Source organism: Puma concolor, chromosome D3, assembly GCF_028749965.1.
Source record: "Puma concolor isolate L17-30 chromosome D3, mPumCon1.1.hap2, whole genome shotgun sequence".
Classification (NCBI taxonomy): domain Eukaryota; kingdom Metazoa; phylum Chordata; class Mammalia; order Carnivora; family Felidae; genus Puma; species Puma concolor.
The window spans coordinates 75,851,290-75,874,171 of NC_141678.1; the positions used below are offsets into that span (position 1 = coordinate 75,851,290).

At 39.4% G+C, this 22,882-nt stretch overlaps 1 protein-coding gene across 5 annotated transcripts in view; it reads left to right on the forward strand.

The window, feature by feature from the left end:
• Window positions 1-1,746: 1,746 nt before the first annotated feature.
• The window catches only part of WDR7 (WD repeat domain 7), a 353,231-nt gene continuing 332,095 nt past the window's right edge, over window positions 1,747-22,882 (forward strand). For 3 of the 5 annotated variants that reach the window (XM_086683081.1, XM_086683085.1, XM_086683084.1), the window contains exons 1-2: window positions 1,747-1,886; window positions 16,924-17,003. The gene's annotated coding sequence lies outside the window, so the exon portion shown is untranslated. Of the gene's footprint in view, window positions 1,887-16,923; window positions 17,004-19,116; window positions 19,268-22,882 lie in introns of those variants that run through there. The other 2 variants (XM_086683082.1, XM_086683083.1) reach the window with 2 other exon arrangements.

Consider the following 22,882-nt stretch of genomic DNA (forward strand, 5'->3'; position numbering starts at 1 on the left):
AAAGGAGATCATGAACTTAACAGTTTAAATGTATTCATCATCACAACAGAGGAAGTGAGTATATGGAACCAGCTGTCCAAGGAATTAATTTCTTCTATTTAACACAATTTCCCTGCTCTTCCCTTGCCCCCATGTGTTTGGAAGGCAGATAAAGTTGAGGAAAATTGTAGAATCCCAATTTGCAGTATAAGACAATTTCAGAATTGCTGATTATCAAGGGTTCTATTGACTTCCCTGGTCAACATTATGATTTAGTTTTTCTCCTAGTGGCAGCAGAGCTGGTCTGTACAAATAAACAGCATATAGGAAACAACACCCAAGACCTAAAGAATGCTTAAAAGGCCTAGTGAAGGAAGAGGGGGAATGCCCCCCAGAACACTGATGGGTCTGCGATGTGTTGCAGGGAGGAGATTGTCTAAACTGGAAAGAAGGGAAGGGGGGAAGGTTGTCATTTGCAAGAATTATAAACTGACAGAAAGCCTTTTGACCAAACCAATTCCTAGCTCTCTTTTGATATATTGGCAAGGAAATGCTCCTGTCTCAGGGAGTTGTTTCTGCCCTGTTCTAATCCCCTAATCCCCTGCTTCAGACCCATCCCAATAGGATTTCGCTGTTCAAGGTTCAGTCCAAGGACCAGCGGCAAAGGATGTTCGTTACCTGGGAGTTCGTTAGAAATGGGGGATCTCAGCAACCCACTTCAGACCTACTGAATCAGAAACTTCATTTTGACAAACTCCCCAGCTGATTCCTACATACATTTTACTTCTGAGGATTGCAATAGAATTCTTGTCCTATAAATCCATTAGTGAGATTATGAAGAAAAAACAAAGCTATGGAATGAAAATCTTTTCTGTCCTTTTAACATAACTGACCATTGGCCACCAGCATTGCACCAGTTTTTCCCTTGGCTGCTGTTCATTCATTCAACAAATATTTGGGAAGAAGATAGGCAAACATAATACATAACTAACATTTATTGAGCTCGCTTAACCTCCTAGACACCCATGGGATTATTATGCCCACTTTTTTATGTGGGGACATAGAGGAGAATAAAGAGAAGCAGCATCATGCCCCAGATGACATTAAGAGTGTGCAGTGGAGCACCCGGGATCCCAATACAAGCCTCTGTGAATGCAGATCTCACGCTCCACTAGGCTCAACCGCCCACACGGTGTACATCCATTCCCTCTCCTCTACAGGAATGTTGCACAAGGTCAGACTTCCGTAGCCGAGCAGCAGAGTTCCTCCTCTGGCCCTCTGCGTCGTGGGCAACAGCTGAGTTCGAGGTCAGAAGGAAACAGTAACCAAATTCCAGAGCTAACACTTTCTAAGTGTCTGGACCGAGTCTCGGGGGCGGAAGAGTAAACTTGCGACAGCCTGGGAACACCTAGACTTGCCATTTCATTCTTCCCTCCATCTTGGTCCTCCCAGCATGGGAATTGGAGGCGAGATGAGAGCCTAGACCAGACTTCCCACGACCAAAATGGCGGCCGCGCACTCTTTGCCCAGAGTCGACAACCCTAGCCTCCGTTCGGTCTCCATGGTGACGCGGTCAGCTTCTCTGGCTCCAGCCTAGGCCAGGCAAGTATGGAAATGATGATCATTTCCCTCCCCCTCATTTTTGCGACAGTTGCAGCGAAAGTCACGGCAGTTGGGTGTCAGCTGATTTACTGCAGCGGCGGCGGTGGCGGCGGCGGCAACGGCGCCTTGCAGCCTCGGTGGGGACACGCCGGCTGGGCTCGGGTTGCGGTCCCCAAAGGTTTGCCTGCGCTGATTTGAGCACCCCACATCCTTCCCACAGAACGTTCTCGCCTTGTCCGCCTTTGCTGGGGCACCCGCGGGCGGTGGGACAGACAACATCGCGGCATGAGATGAAGCTGTGACAGGTAAGGGGGCTTTCCAGCCACCCCAGGGGGAACGTTCCCCCGGCGTGGGATGTGCCCGCGACGTGGAGGTCGGCGGCCGGGGGTCAAGGGTCACAGCCCGTTCTGAACGTGGGCGGCGCCAGCTGTTCGAGCGCTGCTGATGGAAGTTCTGTTCTTTGCCGAGCTTGCAGGTTCAGGCCCATAGCTAGGCGCGTTTGCCTGGAGCGGGGGTTTTGCCTGGGGTCTTTGGGGCTCCTTGGCCTGGTGTATGACATTTGCTTTTGGTGACACTGGCTTTGGTCATGAGATGGGACCTCCCTGCCCGTGCTGGCAATGTAAAGGGAGTGAGGTGGTTTGTGATGAGGGGTGGGTGGCTACTGACGGTGCTTTTGGGTAATGTGCTTGCTTTGGGGGTAAGCACGGTCTCTCCTGACCTATCGGTACTCCTCTCTAGTTTGTTCTTGCCTAAGGTACTGACGTCTGTTACAGTTTCATTTTTGAGGTGCCACCTGCTCGCCCTCATCCCTTTGCCATCGGACTTGGTCTAAGGATACCTGCTACTCCCACTTACTTTTGGGTCCCAGCGTTCTGTACGTTTGGAGTCAACGCTGCCTTTGATTCAAAACTTTACTTTTATGTTTTGACTCACTTGATTTGGCAGTTTCTGAGGTTCTAGGCAGAATTTGCTTGTTCTTATAGTTTGAAATTATGGCAGGTACGGTTGCGTCTTGACCGCGTTGGCAATTTTGGGATGCTGCTGATTTTAGGATTCATTGAGAGCTACAGCTTGGTTTCATAGTAACATTTGCCGTAAGCCAAAAAAAAGGCAGGGTATGACTCTTTCAGATGATGTTGCTTAGGACTTTATGGATAAGATGGCAGGAATCACATGTTGTCTAAGAGAAATTGATTGACTTGAAATTTTGGCGTAACATACAAATTTTCTTGCTTTATAAGCTACTTGTGGCAATGGAGGTGGAAGCCGGTTTAAAGGTAAAAATAATGTATTGAAATACCTTAATTTACAAAGAATCAAAAACTTCCTTGATTTCAGTGAAAATAACAGGTCTTAATTATTTCAAATTGGGAAAACAGAACATACATAGATGGTAAATCCCTCATTAATTTCAACAAGAGATTATTACGGAGACATTCATTTGATTAAATGTCTATATTTTAAAAACAGTCCAGAGCTCTACCTAACAAAACTAGACAGTACACTTTATTTTTTCTTATTGCCACCTATACGTAGCTAAATATTAAAAGATCTTGGTGATTAAGTAAATCTAAAGGACTGGGCTTTGCTTTATTTGAGTATCATCGAAGGAACTTAAATTTTGAGTAGTGAGCCTTGTATCTTACAATTTCCTTTTATTTCTATCTTGGATATAAGTTCTGTTTTGAAGCAATGTAAGTGGAGTGGTTTATCCATGTAACGGGCTTAACGTTGAAAACTTGAAAGTAGTGAGCTAGTTTTAATGCCTTTGTCATGAGAGCATTGAGCCTTAGTAGGGTGCTCTGTTAGGTATGAGCCCTTAAAGTTTGTTTTGGACCTCAGGTGCAGAGGATTGAATGAATCATTCTCAATTCACTGATCATCATTGGCTGTTCAAGGTGTGTCTCCTGGTTTGTTTTTTTTTCCCCAATCGTCTTTTATTTCCAGTTCCCACCCCATTCCCTTGTTCATCAACCCGTTGGAAGCCATTTTAGCATGTGTGATACGTATCCTTCTGTTTGTAGGTGTTATTAAGTATATATTGTCTTGGGTGCCCACATTTTTAATTTTTAGGGATATCATGTTATATATTAAATATTATATATCATATATGCTGTATAATATCGTAAATTGAAACTTTTTCTCCTTGCCACATTAAAAAAATTTTTTTTTAATGTTTTTTTTTTTTTGAGAGAGACAGAGACAGAATGCGAGTGGGTTGGGGCAGAGAGAGGGAGGCACAGAATCCGAAGCAGGCTCCAGGCTCTGAGCGGTCAGCACAGAGCCTGACGCGGGGCTCGAACTCGTGAGCTGTGAGATCATGACCTGAGCCGAAGTCGGCCGCTCAACGGACTGAGCCACTCAGGCGCCCCTCCTTCTTACCACATTTTAAAGAGCTATTCGTGTCACTGTCCATTGCATCTGACTGCTGCAGAGTGTTTCAGGGTGTATCTACTACAGGTTATCAATCTGCTCTCCCATTTGTGGATACCCATTTTACCTTTATTTTCCTTCTTCTATAGACAATACTGTATAATAAATATACATCTGAGGCCTCCATGATGCTTTCTTTTTTTTATTTATTATTTCATTTTTATTTTTTAGCGAGAGAGATTGAGAGCAGGGAAGAGGAGCAGAGAGAGAGAATCTTAAGTAGGCTCCATGCTTAGCATGGAACCTGATGCGGGCTCAATCTCACGACTCTAGGTTCGTGACCTGAGTCAAAATCAAGAGTCAGATGCTCAACTGAGCCACCCAAGCGCCCTTATGATGCTTTCTTTGAGATCTATATCCAGGATTGTGATTTCTGGATCATAGTGCCTTCTGCATTCCTATGTTTTATCAAAGGACTGCTGGATTGTGTTCCAGAACAAACTGCAACGGTCTGTACTCCTGTAGAAAGTTCTTGACCGCTTCTGTGTCCTTGGATCTCCCTGGATGCTTAGTGTTATCCAGTGTCCTAGTTTTTCCTGGCACTAATTGATACAAAGTAAAATCTCATTTTAAGTTACATTTCACTGTTACTAAGGAGTTTGAGCATTTCTTCATGTTTATTTTATCTTTTCGTTTTCCCTCTTGTAAAATTGTTCATCTCTTTCTCATTTTTACTTTGAGGTTTCATTACTTGTTAATCTGCAGAAATTCCTTGTATTTCCTAGATACTGGTCTTTAAAATATTTTGAGTGTTCTTGTTTCTATTCTATCATTTGTCTGTAACATTTTTCCTGATGGGTTTCACTGAACAGAAATCTTCAATTTTGATGTAATCAGATTGGAAAAAAATTGCCTTCTGGTTTGTGCTTCCGGGGTTTTGAGAAGTGTTTCCCTAAATTTTATGTCATAAAGTTACTCTTATGTTCTACTAACTTTATAGTTTTCTTTAAAATGTATAGGTCTTTAGTGCATCCAGTTTTTTTTTTTTTTTTTAATGTCACAAGGAAGAGATCCAGTTTATTTTCCATGTAGTGTGCCAGTTTTCCTAGAAGCATTCTCTCTTTTCCCCTTACACAAGGGATGCTACCCTTATTGTAGAACGAGTTCTCTTACATACTCTGAACACTCTATTCTGATCCTTTGGTTTATTTCTTTGCTCTTGCTGTAATATCATATGGCTTTCACACAATGCTTTGTATTATTTTTCTTTCTCTACATGAATAATTCTTCCCATTTTCTCTTAGTCTTGTTTTGAAATAATTGTAGATCACAGGCAGTTGCAAAAATAGTGCAGAGAGGTCTGATTTCCCCCAATGGTTACATTTTATGTAACTTCAGGCAATTCCCCCCAGTGGTTACATTTTATCCAACTACAGTACAATAGCAAAACCCAGAAATTGACATTGGTGCAATGCCTGAACATGGTTCTATGCCATTTGATCACCTGTGTACATACCTGTAACTGGCACTGTGATCAAGGTAGAGAACTATCCCATCATCATGAAGATCTCCTTCCTGCTATACCTTTTTAGTCAAATCCATCTCCCTTCAATCCCTAACCTCTGGTCACTAATCAATTTTCCATCTCTATAATTTTATCGGTACAGGAGTGCCATATAAATGGAATTACACAACAGAAAGCTTTTTGAGATTGAGATTCGTCCAAATTGTTGCATGAGGTAATTTTTGAGATTCATCCAAATTGTTGCATAATTTGAGTAGTATTCCATGGTATATATGTACCTCAATTTGTTTAACCATTCCCTGGGACGTTGGGGCTGTTCCCAGTTTTGGGCTATTACAAATACAGCTGCTATGAACATTTTTGTACAGTTTTTTTTGTGTGTGTGTTTGGATGTAAAGTTTCATGTTTTCTGGGATAAATGCCTTGGAATGTGATAGCTGGGTGGTATGATAAGTGTAAGTTTAGTTTGTGAAGAAACTGCCAAACTGTTTTCCAGGGTGGCTACACCATTTAACATTTCCACCAGCCGTGTATGAGGGATTGAGTTTCTTTGCAGCCGTGCCAGCATTTGGTATTATCACTATATTTTTATTTTAGCTGTTTAGATGTGTAGGGATAACTCTAGGGAGCCTGGGTAGCTCAGTTGGTTAAGTATCCGACTTCGGCTCAGGTCATGATCTCACAGTGTGTGGGTTCGAGCCCCATGTTGGTCTCTGTGCTGACAGCTCAGAGCCTGGAGCCCGCTTCAGATTCTGTGTCTCCCTCTCTCTCTGCCCCTCCCCTGCTCATGCTCTGTCTCTCTCTGTCTTAAAAAGAAAAAACAAAAAACAACGTTAAAAAAAAGTATGGGGTTAGTGAAGTTTGTAGGTTCGTTCCCATTTTGTCCCCTTCATTGTTGCACTTTATAAAGAGTTCAAGGTCTTAGCTATGTGCATGCCATTGATCACAGGCAGAACCAACTGAGAGTTTTCCTACGGCCCAGTGAAATCCTGTTATCAGTGAGGATACCTTATGTCCCTACTTACAGATAATATGATTATGATGTCAACTTCGAATTTGAACCCTGTGCTTGTGGTTCATTTGCCTTGATCTGTATCTGATTTCTTAAAGCTACTTTGCTGAGAAGACCACAAAAATTTATGTTGGAAGAAGTCCTACATCATGACTACATTCAGAAAGTCCTTGGCCAAGTAGAGTTTTTATTTCTTTTCTATTAACATATATACTGTATTCATGAAATATCAAACACTTCAAATAAAATTAGGCATCTTTTCCAAAATGTGTTGGTGATGTTTAATGAACATGTAGGTTTTCTTTTGTTTTGTTTTGTTTTGTTTTGTTTTGTTTTGTTTTGGCTGATAGTTGCTTGGGTTAATGGAAGTCAGAAAATGATGGAATAATAAAAAGTTAGGGCACTGGTCAGTTTAGGGCAGAGAAAATTGCTCAAGTGCCAATGGTTATTCTGCAGGCTCTTTTAGAATAGAAAATTACTGGAAATACATGACTTTTTAACCACTGTCTCCCATTCAGCTTAGCAATTGTAATTTATGACCTTTCAAGCTCACTGAAGGTATTTTACTAGCGTTTTGCACATACATATTTCTTTCTGAATGTTGGTAGTTAATATATGTCAGTGATAACAGACTGATAGAGTGTGCCAGTTAGCTTCTGTTCTCACATTCAAGTTATTTATTTGGCTGTCTTCCTTAAGGGCTCTTCTTTTTTCTAAACATTTCAAATATAAACAAACAGTAAAAACCACCATTAGGGGGAGTGAAAAGTTCACACTAATAAAAGATCACTTTACTTAGTTTAAGAAACAGTTTTCTGACTCATTAACAGGCCTTCGTGAGTGTAGTAGTGATTAAACCATGTCAGCTAATTAGCTGCATGGGTCCTACGACATGTCTGGTTGTGTATGTGTCACAGATAGAATAGAAGAGGAACAGCCTGCAGCTTAGGAAAAACAGTATGTTAGCAGGGATTTGACTAGGGGGACTTGTATTAATTGTTGCAATTATTATAGAAAATTAATTGATTAGCAACTCTTCAGTGAAATCCAGAGCATGTAAAATCAAGACGTATTTTCATTTGCTGATGGATACAACTCTTTTTTAAGCCAAAGCAAATATACTTTATTCACTTCTTTGTTCGTGTATTCAACAAGTATTTGGGTGCATGCTACGTGGCAGAAATTCTGGGCACTGGAAATACAGTGTAGAACAAAACAAACATCAATCATCACTTTCAAGTTTACATTATAGTGGGAGAGCCAGAAGAGAAATAAGCAAAACGTCTGGTATGTTAAAGGATTGTAAGTGCTCTGGAGAGACAGGATAAAATACTGTTAGGATAGTAGATTTTGTCATTTATGTTAGTTGGGAAAGGGCTCGCTGAGAAGAGACCTGAAGGGGGTCAGGGAGTGTGCCCTGAAGACCTGCCTGGGGGACACTGTTCTGAGATAAGATCCTGCCTGATGAGTTGAAGAAAACCAAGAAAGAGTCAAGAGCGGATGAAGAGAAAGCATGGGAGACAACAGCAGCCTCATTCATGTAGGATAGGCAGTTGTATAATTTGGCTGTTACTCTGAGCGAGACAGGAAGTCATGGGAAGAATTCCGAGCAGATTCGTGATGCAATGTGATGAAAAAAAAAAAAAATAGCGTCATTCTGCATGCTCTGTTGAGATTGCAACAGGAAAACAGGGGGACCAGTTGAGAGGCTATTGTGTTATTCATGGTGGGAGATGCCAGTGATTTGGAGTGGGGTGGTGGTAGTGAAGGTGTAGAGGAGTCTTACGGCTCCGGATAGAGTACTTTGAAGGTATTACCGGTAGTGGTTTTTTTCTGATGGTGTGGGGTGTGGAATGTATGTGAGGGGAGACTCAAAGATGATTCCAGGATTTTGGCCCGTGGAGCTGTAAAAATGGAGTTGCTGTCAACGTAGATGGTGAGGATTGTGGGAGGCACAGGTTTGGGCAAGAAGACCAGGGACTCACTTTTGAACAGGTCAAGTTTGAGAAGCTAATTGGCTATCCAGAGGGAAATGTTGAGTAGGAAGTTGGATATGTGAGTGTGGAGTCAGAAGACAGCCTCAAGCTGTAAGTTAGGAATTGCCAATGGGTAGTTGGTATTTAGGCCATGAGGCTTGGTGAGATCATTGAAGGAGGGAGGAAGGAAGGGAAGGAGGGTTGCCAGAAAAGTGCGAGGACTAAGCTCTTGGAATGCCAACATTTAAAGGTCAAACATGAGGGAAAATGAAAGACTAAAGCTTGAGAGGTGTCAGGAAGGAATGAAGACCTGGAGGCAAAGAGAAGTGTTTTAAGGGTGAGGAAGTATGAACTATGCCAAATGCTGCTAGTAGATCAAGAAAGATGAAGATTCGGACTTGACATTGGATTTAGTAATGGAGAGGTCATTCGTGACCTTGTCAAGAGCAGTTGTGACAGGTAGAACACTTTTCTGTGGTCTCTAAGGAAAAGGGTAATGTTACGAATGAGGGCATTCTGACTTGGAGAGAGGTTACATATTTCCTTAAGGTTTGTAGTTAGTAAGTGCAGGAGCTGGGACCGTCCCTTGCCAGAATGACTGTCAAATCATCGTATTTACTCAGCATACTTCACCAGTCCCCAGAATAATGTGGCAATTCAACTTCCAGTTTGGGGCAGCATGTTTGTTTCTACTTCTGGGTCGTTTAATTTATGAACAGTGAAAAACTTCAGTGCTCAATTTAGTTTTGATGGCAACATGAGGGAAAAAAGTAGGAATAACCGAGAGGCAGGTGAGATTAGAGGAGAGATTTGGTTCTACCAAATGGGGTCCCTGTTGCCTAAAATTTAGGGGCTCGATGGGCATCGTTTGCTTTTAGCTTAATCGTAGCTCTTGAAACCGAGGCGGGTTGGTGATAGAGCAGAAGTTGAATTCAGACATCCTGATGGCAGCTGTAGAAATTTAGAAAATGACTCATGCCTCAACATCTATGAATCATTTAAAAAATTGTGATATATTTTTGACCAGATAGCTCTACAGTTCTTCAAAACCTGATTCTCATGTGCTCAGGGCTGTTTTGCAATGAGAAAGAAGACTGTGTTGTCTTCCATTGCCATCTGCTCATTGCACATGTCCTTTTGAACAGAATATTGGAACTCCTTTAAAACAGCAGTCCTTAAGTTTCAAGTTCATTGGGAGTAGGTTTCTTGCCACTCAAATAATAAAGTATAATGTTGTCAGTTTAGAGACAAGCTGAGTGTTCAGAAGGTTGTGTCCCTCACAGCTCTCGAATTCCAGAAACCTTTTGTTCTGAGTAAGCAGCTCAATTATTTCTTAGTACATTTTATGGCCTAGCTGTCTTATTGCTTTATAGTCAAGAGTATGATCTGATTCAGTTTTTTCCAAGTCTTTAATCAATTGGTATCAAAAGCACAGCACAAAGAAAACTCATAGTCTTAATAATCACTTCCTTCATGACATCATATTGTGAATTTGACTTGAACACACTCTTCTGACAAATGAAGTAGGAATATTCTATGAGAATCTGAATAAACCTTTACAGACTTTCCTTTTTTCTTCCCTTGCAGCTGTGGCAAGTAAGGTTGAGCTACTTACGGTCCTTGTTTCTTGTGTTCCCCGTCAGAAGGTGGGTAGTGTAGGCTGTTCATGTGTGCCCATTCTCATGAGAGAGAATTTGAGTTTGTTGCTCTGTAAGTCTCAGGGGGCCTGCCTGGCACACAGGAAGTACGCAGACTGAGATGATATTGGCTCTCCTCTGAAAATGCCCGTGTTCCTGGGATAGAAATACACCTTGCTTTTGCATTTCAGAGTTAAAATTTATTTGTAATGTTTGTTTATTTTTGAGGGGGGGAGGGACAGAGAGAGAGGGAGACACAGAATCCAAAGCAGGCTCCAGGCTCTGAGCTGTCAGCACAGAGCCCGACATTGGGCTCGAACTCACAAACTGCGAGATCATGACCTGAGCCGAAGTCAGACACTTAACTGACTGAGCCACTCAGGTGCTCCCGAGAGTTTAAAAAGCAATGTAGAGAAATTAACATTGATCTCATACTCGATTTTTCACATGTTGTCCTGTTTTATAGCTTTAGAAATCACATGAGATATCAGTGTTATATGTGATATCACAGAACAGCATGGTCTTATCACAACATCACTCCATAGGTTATTGATGGTTTTAAAGGAGGAAAAAATAGTTACAGTGGGGATATCTGGTAGTCAGTACCTTAATCAAATGGTGTAGGACAATGTGATGTTACATGCCTCCTGTGGTGATGTACCATGAAGTGTATACAATGTCATCTATGAAGTATTCTTGCCCAAAATGTTTTACTTGAGCCTAGTGATGTTTTGGGTTCAAATTCCAGTTTATGGAAAAATAGGAGATAGAGAAACAAGCTAAATGACATGAGAAAAAAAAAATCACACAAATCTAAAATGTGTAACATTTTATGAGCAATTCATTTTGTTTTGTTTTGTTTTTTAATTAATATGAAAAAAACAAAGTTGGGACTGTTTTAGAACTAAAGACCAAAGAGACATAACAACCAAATGCAATGCATACAACTTGAATATTTACTGGTTTAAAAGAAGTTACAGAAAACATTTTTTAGACAGCTAAAGTAATTTGAATATAGGCTGGATTATAGATGCTATTAGAGAATTATTATGGTGTTGATAATGGTGATTGTGATAATGGGATTGTGTTTATGAAGGACAATTGTCTTTATTTTTAAGCTGTATATTTTAAATTATTTAGTGGTGAATTGTCATAGTGTGTGTAGATTATTTTCAAAAGGTTTAGCAAAAAAGAATATGTATGTAGGTACATACATACACAAATGTTGACAAGGGAAATATGGTACCATATTATTCGTTGAGTGAGTTTTATACTCTTTTTTGAACCTTTTGTACCTTTGAAATTTTTCATAATAAAAAATTGGATCATAAGGGGAAAAGTAAATTTCATCCTAAGGTTTTTATTAAAAGAAAAATCAAATTAAATAGTCCAAATCCAATGAAAAACAGAGATATGAGATCTTCCCTTGTCCTTTGAATTCTTCCTAGGGCTTTCTATGCCTTCATATATCTAGGCAGAAGAAAGCTGACAAGATAGAGGATAATTGTGGGAGAACTGAACCAGACACCGAAGAGAGACGGTTGAGGATTAGAAAGTGATCGGCCATGTCAAACCAGCAGCTTTATAAGACTGTAAGAACTGAATAAAATTGGTTGGATTTAGAAAGAATGGAAAGAATAGGTGTCAACAGTACATTATTGTCAAAGCAGCCTCTCTTTCCTCACGTCTGTCCAGGGCATTGCTTCTCTCTGTTAGTACTGGAGAGTTCTGCCCTGGAGTGTCAGAGAAATCATTGATCTCTTCATGTAGAAGGAGCTCTTGAGTCCTTAGATCCTGTTTGTGGATAGAAACTCGAATACCTGAGACCTTTTGTAGTGAGAAAAGGGAAACAGGGAGTCAAAGACCACAGGTTTCAAAATGTTGATTGTAATTAGAATGACAGAGACAGAGAACTAGATTTACAACCAGGCGTCAGTAACAAGGGAAGGTGTGTTGGATAAAGATGACATGTGAACATGTTAGAAGGACAAAGGCTAATTTAGTGGACATTAAAATGGTAGACAGGTAGAGGATGACTAAGGGAGTAAGATTCTTGAAAGAGTCCAGAAGGAGTTCGATTTAACAAAAAAAGGGTCTTCTCTTGCTTGGCAAACAGAGCTTAGTAAATGCTAGGTATCATTATTCTGTTTATTCATTCAGTAAGTACATATTGACCAGTAGTAGAAGTCAGGAGCTCTTCTTAGTGTTGGTGAGCCACTGCAGATCCCAGTAGAATGAAGTTTGCTTGGTGATGATTAAATAGCAAAGGTGGCGGGCTTACCCTTGAGGAACACAGATTACAACTTTCTTTTTTTTTTTTAATATTTTTTTAGATGTTTATTTATTTTTGAGACAGAGACAGAGCATAAATGGGGGAGGGTCAAAGAGAGAGGGAGACACAGAATCTGAAGCAGGCTCCAGGCTCTGAGCCGTCAGCACAGAGCCCGACGCGGGGCTTGAACTCACGGACCGTGAGATCATGACCTGAGCCGAAGTCGGACGCTTAACCGACTGAGCCACCCAGGCGCCCCAGATTACAACTTTCTAAACAAATTACACATAAAGCCGTAAGTATTATGTGCCCGTATATAGAACATGTACTGAAAATATGTTTGCAGAAGTAGTGATTCATGGGTTTGGGGACAGAGCGCTCACAGCAGAGAAGAGCTAGGATTTGAAAGATTGTACACTTGGGGCGCCTGGGTGGCGCAGTCGGTTAAGCGTCCGACTTCAGCCAGGTCACGATCTCGCGGTCCGTGAGTTCGAGCCCTGCGTCAGGCTCTGGGCTGATGGCTCAGAGCCTGGAGCCTGTTTCTGATTCTGTGCCTCCCTCTCTCTGCCCCTCCCCCGTTCATGCTCTGTCTCTCTGTCCCAAAAAAAATAAAAATAAAAAAATAAAAATAAAATAAAAAATGAAAGATTGTACACTACAGATAGATTCTTGTTAAACATTTTTTGGAAACTCTATGCACACGTGCATCATTCAAACAAAAGAAACTGGTGAGTCAGGGCCATTTTATTTCATTATTTATTAAGCTATAGTTTGGAATACAGTGAAGTAGCCAAAGGGAAACTTTAAGACCAATGAATTTATCTTGAGAATTAGGATTCCCACTCAATGTAGCCTCTTCTTAATTTCCTTCTTCATAGATAGTTGTCATTGTGTTTTTTGTTTATTTTTGGTTTGGTATCATTAGAGAATTATTCTAAATGTTGTATGCATATGTATGCGTGTATACATGTATATAGATACACATACATATGTCTTCCTTTTAAAGCCCAGAATGGGAGTGTGTTTTAAACACTACACTGTATCTTTATCTCCCACTATATATTTTGGAGATTATTTCATATCTCACACTGCAGCGTTCCATTGTAAGGCTCTATCATAATTTAATCTCTTGATTGGTGGACACTAAATTTTTTTCTATGTACCCTTTAAAAATGAGAGAAAATTTGGGGCACCTGGGTGGCTTAGTTGGGTAAGCGTCTGACTTCATTTGGCTCAGGCCATGATCTCACAGTTTGTGAGTTTGATCCCTGCTTCGGGCTCTGTGCTGACAGCTCAGAGCCTGAAGCCTGTTTTGGATTCCATGTCTCCTTCTGTCTCTGCCCCTTCCCTGCTTGACCTCTGTCTCTCTCTCCCTGTCTCAAGAATAAATAGACATTAGAAACAATTTTTAAAAATTAAAGACAATTTTAAACACAAACAAATCAAGTAATGTCATGAATCCTCTTGTACTAAAAAGAACTTCAACACTCATTTTTATAGGCTGGGTTCCTTGGTGAGCAAACCCTGAGATGGAGATTCGCCCTCAGGTTTATTAGGGAGTGCTCTCGGTATCAACATCCAGGGAAAGGAAGGACGGGAAGTGGGTTCTGCCAAAGGGAGAAGTTGAGTTATGATGAGTCTTAGTGGAATCTCAGTTGACCCCGGGGAGTGGGGTGGGGGGGGTGAGGGGAACTCTGAAGATGGAATGACCCTTTAGGGCTATTCTGAATGGATACGAGAGGACCTGGTTTTTATATCCCTGAATCGATCAGTCATTGGATATGGGCTGTCCCAGGGGAAGGGGGTAAGAGCTTGAGTAAAACATGTCCTTTTGGCTAGGGCATTTCCTTTCTCCCTCTATATGCCGCTGAGCCCTGACATCGTATCATTTTGTTCATAAATATTACAGTTCTACTTACTTTTGATTAACGTGATTTAGTAAAACACATTGATTAACCAAGTTGAGTGAAGAATGACGTTTTCTGGTATATGGAAGTTTTTGGCAAGTGAAGACAGTATAGAATAGTGAAGAGTGTTTCATTAGGAATCAGGAGGTCTGTGTATGCCTGTGAGCTCAGTTTGCCATGCGATTTTGAGAAAGTGGCCAATGTATCTGAATATCCACCAAAATAAAAACTGTTAGATGGCAGATGAGCTATATTCTCTCCATTTCTAAATCAGGAAGCCAGTTTACTTATTTATTTATTTTTGGTCAACTATAAAAGTCTTTCTTTTCTAACTGCTTAAATGTAAAAAAACAAGCAAAGCAGCAGGAAGTAGACCCATTTTCCTCAACTTTTGCAAAGGTTTGGTTTACTGATATAGGCAAAGGGTGCTTGCACTTCTGTTGTTCCTGTGGAACACTTTCTGTTGAATTCTCTGGTGCCATTTTATGAAAATATTCTCTGACTTACAATTTCTTGAGACCAGATTAGCTGTCTGTTCCCCTTCTGCCTCATTTATGTTATCACTTCCCTTCCTCCCTCCTGTCATGCTCGCTTCCTCCCTCTTTCCTCATCACTCTGCCTAGAAAATAGGTCTTTTTCTTGCCTCTAGCCTTACATATTGCATCAAACCCCATGATTTATTGTTCTTCTGTATCGTCTTGTATTTTCTTTTTCTTTCAAAACTCATAATTTTAGCTAAGCTTCTTCTTTGTGCGCACCCAGCCTAATTGTCATAGCATCATATTTGTTTTCCCTCTCTGTAGTTTTTTCACTGCGTAATCCAAACTTTATACTATGTCACAGAGTTTTAGCGTGTCGCTTCTCTGTCTACTTAATGGGACCACTAAGTCACATTAGTCTGATCCTGCCCAAGACTAATGTGAAATCTGGTAGTATCTTCTCCCTTCTCAAAATCTATTTTGGTTAAGTGTAGACTCATTTGTCCCATATATTAGAATCTGAATTTGTTAATGACTTCACTGGGCATCTGTAGTGTAATAATAGTGCTTATCCTTTACGTAGAAGGCTTTTAATACTTCAAAATGCTTTTCTTTTCTCTTGTCCTTGTAGTACCTTTCTGTGAAGCCTATTTCGTAGTTCATGCGCATCGCTATCAACTTGGTGTGAGCACCAAGTCCTATCTGTTGTGTCTTCGAAATAGCTCTCATATTCCTCTGGTTATTGCCATTCTCACTATTACTGTCCTTCATCATATATTCATTGGAGACAGCCTATGTGGCAGAAACCATGCTAAGCATGATGTGGTGAATACACACACACGGTTCTGATCTTAGGGAACACGAGCATAAAGAGTAGTAGCGGAGAGTAGAAGACGTTTGTTGGTGAAACAAAAAAGCCAGAAGTAAGTAATGAGAGATTGTGATAAATGTCAGTACCATCATTTCTTACCAGCAGTACTGCAGCGGCCCCACTGTCTTCAGACCCACAGTGTTATCCCTATTCATTGTATTGCGGCTGGAGTGATCTTTCTGAAAAGCAAATTCGGAGGTCAAACTCTTGACCTGTTTCCTGTTGCTGTCAGGTAAAACTCTACACTCCTTCAGATGGCTTATCAGCTCCTTTATCATTTGGTGCATATTGACCTGTTGTTTCTTGTGTCATCATTTGGCCTTTGTGTTCTGAATGCCACCTCTCCTATTTTCACTGCCAAGAAAGAATTGAGCTTTCTTATCTATGGGTTTTAGAACATGCAATTCCCCCAGCCTTTTCCTGGGTTAATTCTCACCATTATTTCTCCAGAAATCCTTCCTGGACCCACCAAAGTGTAGGTTAGGATGTCCACCTTTTGTATCTCCATGGGTCTCGAGATTTCTCCTGTATCACACTCTATGGTAATTGTTTGCTTGCTCATGTATATGCTCTACTGGATAGTTGAATTGTGTCTATATTATCAGCTGTTGTAATGCTGTGATACAGGCACAAAATTAAAACTTGGGAAATGCTTCTCTGAAATATATACTAATTATTATTATTATGAGACAGAATTTAATTTAAAAGCTGTTTTAGTATCACATAGGAGGTTGCAGTATTACTGCTAAAGAAGTCATGCAGAACCAAATTGTCATATTTGCAGATAATAGAATTGTGTCTGACAAACCTATACAGTGGTACTTTTAGGTTATAGCAGGAAGTCATTGAAAGATCATAACCTTATTAAAAATCCAACTTTATTAAATATGAAATGGCACTGCTGGAAGAAACCAGTAGATGTGGAGGCAGAATGTGAAAAAGTCGGGGCGCCTGGGTTGAGCTTAGGACTTCAGCTCGGGTCATGACCTCACAATTTGTGAGTTTGAGCCCCACATCAGGCTTACTGCTGTCAGCACAGAGCCTGCTTCAGATCCTCTGTCCTTCTCTCTCTGCCCCTCCCCACTTGCATTCTCTTAAAAATAAAATAAAAATATTTAAAAAAATAATAAGAACGTGAAGAAGTAGGAAAATCTGTGTTTTTTAAAAATTAGTATTTACTGAGCATCTGCCATGTGCTAGGCATTTCACTAGTTGCGTTATGTGCATTTTTTTCTCTTAATCATTAGGATGGCTTTCCTAAAAGACGGTATTATTGTCCATCTTTTACAGATGGGGAAGCTGAGACCCAGAGGGGTAACTTTTTCAAGATTCCATAAAAGAGCCAGGATTTGAATACAGTTCTTCTAATTGTGAGTTCAGAGTTCTTTCAATTATGATTATTTTTGTTCTTCTTGTTGACTGAAGTACAATTGTATTTCTATGCAGAACTAAGAAATAGGGGAAATTCAGTGAAATAGACAAATACATGAAATTAAAGTAACCAAAAGAGATGACTTAATTTTTACCTCTAAGATCCTTGCTCTTTACGATTTGAGGTTTTTGACTTCAAAGTGATGCAAAATTAATTTTATAAATAACTGTTGGGGAGAAAACTAAACCTCAGAAATGATATGACCAAAGACTACATGTTTAGTGGTAGAATGAGGTGTAGACTCTGGAACTTCTGCTATTTGGCTGTAAAACTTTATCACTGTAAAATTTTTATTTGATATACAATCTCTAAATGTAACTTTAACACTGATTTTGATATAAACATGAATGAAAATGGAATGTTCCTAATCTTCTTCTTTTTCTAGAAGTATCTAGTCTTAGAACATACCTGTTTGTGATTTGAAAGCCAGCATTTTCCCTTGATATATTAGTGACAAAATATGAATATGTTGTACACAATATTTTGGAGAGTTGGATAATTTTATTCAGAATTTCTATTAAAGTTAATACTATGTCAGATTAATAATTTGTTCAGTCACTTTTGTTTTGGGCCTTTTCCATGAAAATATGAATTTTAAAATCTCAATCCTGTTCTAGGACTTTCATTTCCATTTAATATAAAGCTTTTTTGGAATGTATTTAATTCCCTTCAGACAATAGATGATAATGTTGCAAACAAAGACTGGATTATTAGCTAATCAATAGAGTGGTTGAGTGATGATGGTTGAAAAACTGCATACTCTTGATTTATATTGCCTTTTATTGCTCTTAAGTCATGTGTGGTGCCAATTTAGAGTGTCTTGGCTTATCCGTTACTCATTTTATTTTATTTTTTTTACATATACATATATATTTTATTTTTAATTTAATTTTTAATTTTTTAAAATTTACATCCAAGTTAGCGTATAGTGCAACAATGATTTCAGGAGTAGATTCCTTAATTCCCCTTACCCATTTAGCCCATCCTCCCTCCCACAAGCCCTCCAGCAACCCTCAGTTTATTCTCCATACTTATGAGTCTCTTCTGTTTTGTCCCCCTCCCTGTTTTTATATTATTTTTGTTTCCCTTCCCTTATGTTTATCTGTTTTGTCTCTTAAGTCCTCATATGAGTGAAGTCATATGATATTTGTCTTTCTCTGACTGACTAATTTCACTTAGCATAATACCTTCCAGTTCCATCCACGTAGTTGCAAACGGCAAGATTTCATTCTTTTTGATTGCCGAGTAATACTCCATTGTATATATATACCACATCTTCTTTATCCATTGATGGACATTTGGGCTCTTTCCATACTTTGGCTATTGTTGATAGTGCTTCTATAAACATGGGGGTGCATGTGTCCCTTCAAAACAGCATACCTGTATCCCCTGGATAAATGCCTAGTAGTGCAATTGCTGGGTTGTAGGGTAGTTCTGTTTTTAGTTTTTTTGAGGAACCTCCATAATGTTTTCCAGAGTAGCTGCACCAGCTTGCGTTCCCAGTCTGTTACTCATTTTAAAGAAATTCAAACTTAGATTCCTGTGTCCTACCTAATTACATTGCTAGGTCGTGGCTGATTTGCCCATTTTTTGTTTTAATCAGTTGTTTAGAACTAGGTTACCACTTGTTACCAAGCGGTACTCTCATTTAATCCTTCTTAGAAATACTTGTCTGTGATATAAGCCTTGTTATCCTTTATTTCACATTATTTCATTAGTGCTTTTAGTGGCTTTTCTAAAGTTTCACTTTTATTAGATTTTTAAGATAGTAGACAAAATGTTTTGAAGCATTTATATTTTTGATGGAACGAGATTATCATTTTTTTCTTATATATATTTCTTTTTTTAAATATAATTTATTGTCGAGTTGGCTATTGTATATATTTATTTGTATTAAGAATGTTCACACAGTTTGCTCATATAATGAACTGAAGATTCCTCATCCTGTTCCTTGGTTCGCTTTCTTTCTTCTTCTTTTCTTTCATTTAAGTTATATACTCACACAGTATAGGGTCAAGTAGATCTAGAAGACTTTATTACACCAAAAAGCATGAGAGAAAAAAAAAAATGTTGAAAGCCAAGAGGTTTATGGTATAATGATTGAGGATTATGTGAAAGTTTAGGTAATTCACAGGACATCCATCAGTTTGGTTGCAAGTGACAAGTACCATGGAAGGCAAAGACTGTCTGTCTTAGTTTAAGGTGAGTCTCTAAAATGGCCCAGGTTATTAAATAAATACCAGTGACTTAATTATTGAAAGCATCTGCTAGATCAGTAGATGTTCAAGAAATTCTTATTGCTTAATTATTACACCATAGCCAGATTTCTAGGTTTTAAGGAATTGAATATGTCTTTTCTTTGATTCAGAAATTCAAGTTAGGGGAGTTGCCCCTGGGTGGCTCAGTTGGTTAAGCAACTGACTCTTCATTTCGGCTCAGGTCATGATGTCACAGTTTGTGGGATCGAGTCCTGTGTCAGGCTCCGCGTGGAGGGCAGGGAGCCTGCTAGGGATTCTCTCTCTCTCCTCTCTTTTCCCCCCCCTTCTCTCTCTCTCTCTCTCTCTCTCTCTCTCTCTCAAAATAAATAAACATTAAAAAAAAATTCAGGTTAAGATTTTGTAGTCTCTCAAGTTGTCATAAATAGAATGTGTTTGTTGTGTATGCTAATGGAAATTGTAAGCTCTTAGGAAAAATTACCTATGATTCAAGAATAATTTGTTTCAGTGGAGAGTATGTTACTATACCCTAAAAAAGTAAGAATACTTGTTGTTTTTCAAAATTAAATTAAAAGTGTATTCATACATTATTAGGTACATGTCCAGCTTAGCATGTATGGCATTTAATTTTATGTATATATGTGTATATATGTGTGTATATATATATATATTTGTATATATGTATATATATATACACACATATATATATAATACACATACCTCACAGTGTTTTTGTCTTCTCATAGGTGAGTAGATACATTAGTATTTTTAAGGAGAAAATAGACTTTTTTTTGTTCTTCCATGTAATTTATTTTTAAATTTTTGTTTAAATTCCAGTTAGCATAGTGTGTAATATTATTTTCAGGTGTATAATATGGTGATTCAACACTTACATATAACGCCTGGTGCTCATCACAACGGCACTCCTTAATCCCTGTCATCTGTTTAACTCACCTCCCTCCCCTCCTCCCCTCTGGTAACCATCAGTTTGATCTTTATGAAACTTTTTGTTTTCTAGAAGAAAAGTGTTATTCTCTCAGAAAAGTGATAGGAAGAATTCAGAACCTTTTAGGAGAGAGACACACAAATTATTTGATTTCTATTTGATTTTCTCTTTTGTTAAGAATTAATTTTGTCTGGTTAACCTTGTTGGACCAACAAGGTCCAAATTAATTGGATCTAATTTATATTGAAAAATAAGAGTGATGGAATCTCATTAAAAAGCCACATGTGCTACTTTGACAATATATCCCTTTAAGAAGTAAGATTGCTTTTAGAATACAGCTTTGCATTAGTAGTATTTCGTTGCAACTAGAGGAGTCAGTGCTCCCCAAATTGATACATGAATTTGATGCAGCTCTAGTCATAATCTCACCAGGCTTTTCTGCAGACATTTACAAGCTGATTTTTAAATTTGTGTGGAAGTTAAGAGGACCCAAAGGAATATCCAAAGGAATCTTGAAAGTAAGAACTAGCAAATTTCAGTGCTGAAAGGAAATATTTATGTGTTCTTTTGGTGTGGAGATTTCTTGAATTCTCTTAGAAATTAAGCAGGATTAGCTTTTACATATTGGACTTATATGAAACCGAAACATATATACATTTTACAGTGACCTATCTAAACCATCCAAGTTCATCTTTCACGTGTTGGTCAACTGATGATGAATTTTAATTATCTTCTAGTGTATGAATGGGCCTGGCCACAGGATGATGGTTGTATTTGTCTCCCTGCCCCCTTCTCGCCCCCAACAAACCCTCCTCCCCCCGCACTTTGTAGGGGCCTTAAGATTTTTCCTTTATGCAATTGTTTGTCAGTCTTCTTACCACATCATGTATGCCATGGATGTTATCCTTACAAACTTTGGGGGTGTAGTGTATCTGAGTGTGCAGTGAGGAAAATTGTACATTTATGTGTAACAAAACTTGAAAAATGTGGCCTTAAACAAGTGGAAGTTAATTTATCCTATGTAACAAAAAGTCCAGTCTAGAGTTCGAGAAATTCTGTAAAGCCTGAGCTCTCCAATTTTTTGAATTAATGCAACATCAGTGAGGATGTCTCCACGTCTGGGGTGAGATCACAGAGCCAGTGTTGAGATGTCCCTGACAGTCTTCTCTGCCTCCAGCTTTTGAACATTCCCCCAAACCCACTTCTCCACAGTCTGCCCCCAACTCCGATTTAATACCCTTGTGTCTAGGAGGTTTTAACATTAAGAGTGTTCTGAAAGTCAGGAGCACAAATCCACTTCTCCACATGAGTCCTAAATAAGACTTTGTCTCTTCTCCTCGTCCTCTCACCCTCACCCCTCTCCCCGCACCCACTGCCCCAGACATGTTCTGATATTGTATTGTTCTTTTCTTGATTTTATTTTAGGGAGAGAGAGAGCGAGCGAGCGAGGGAGCGCGAGCAAGAGAGTGGGGGAGAGGGGCAGAGAAAGAGAATCTCAAGCAGGCTCCATGCTCAGTGCAGAGCCCTACGCAAGGCACAATGTTATGACCCTGGGATTATGACCTGAACCAAAATCAAGAGTCAGACACTCAACCAACTGAGCCACCCACGTGCCCCTGTATTCTGTTTTTTTCAATACCATCTTCCAATTGGTCACCAGGTCCTTTTGATTAATTATTATTTATTTAGAAGTTGTCTCTGTTTATTCAGAACCGCCCTAGTCCCAGCAGCAAGGACGTATCAATAGCAGCTACTGATTGTGATATCCATTGCGGGTTCATGTTTCATTTCAGGTCTTCTTTATGATTATTTACCTTTTAAATATTTCACTTAACAGATACTTTCTATTTAGATCTTTTAGGGTACCAGCCAAGAAATAGCATTGGGCATAATTTAAAGACCTTTGACAGGGCATATATACCTATGGGTCAGGACAGGTTAGTGTAATTTTTTTGAAAATACAGCAGTGAATTTTGGAATCCGGTTCCTGCTGCACCCTACCTCCTTCCGCCATCCCCAACATAAGACATAAGATGGTAACTCTACCTTGGTCAGACAGAACTTCTTACATTATTCCTCAAATGAGCAGTTAACTAGCTGATGTAATATCCCCTGGAAAAGATGTAGTTAAGTTTTTCTTTTTTCTTTTTTAAGTTTATTTATTTTGAGAGAGAGAGAGAAAGCATGAGTGGGGGAGGGGCAGGTCTGTACTGACAGTGTGGAGCCTGACACGGGGCTTGAACCCATGAACCGTGAGGGTATGACCTGAGCTGAAGTCAACCCTTAACTGACCGAGCCACCCAGATGCCCATAGTGAAGTTCTTTACCATTATTTCCTGAGAGGGAGAGAGCATTGCTTTTTGATTGATTAATTTTAGTATTATAAAATTCTTTTAAAAGAACATATCCCGGTTATGGGTTGAGTTGTGTTCCCCTAAAATTCAGATGTTGAAATTCTAACTTCCAAAACCTCAGAATTTGACTTCATTTGGACATAGGGTTTTTATGGAGGTAATGAACTTAAAAGGAGGTCATTGGGGTAGGCCCTAAACGAATATGACTGCTGTCCTAATTAGAAAGATATTTGGACATACAGGGAGAATGCCGGAAGAGCGTGACGATGGCCTTCTGCAAGCCAAGGAGAGGGACCTCGAA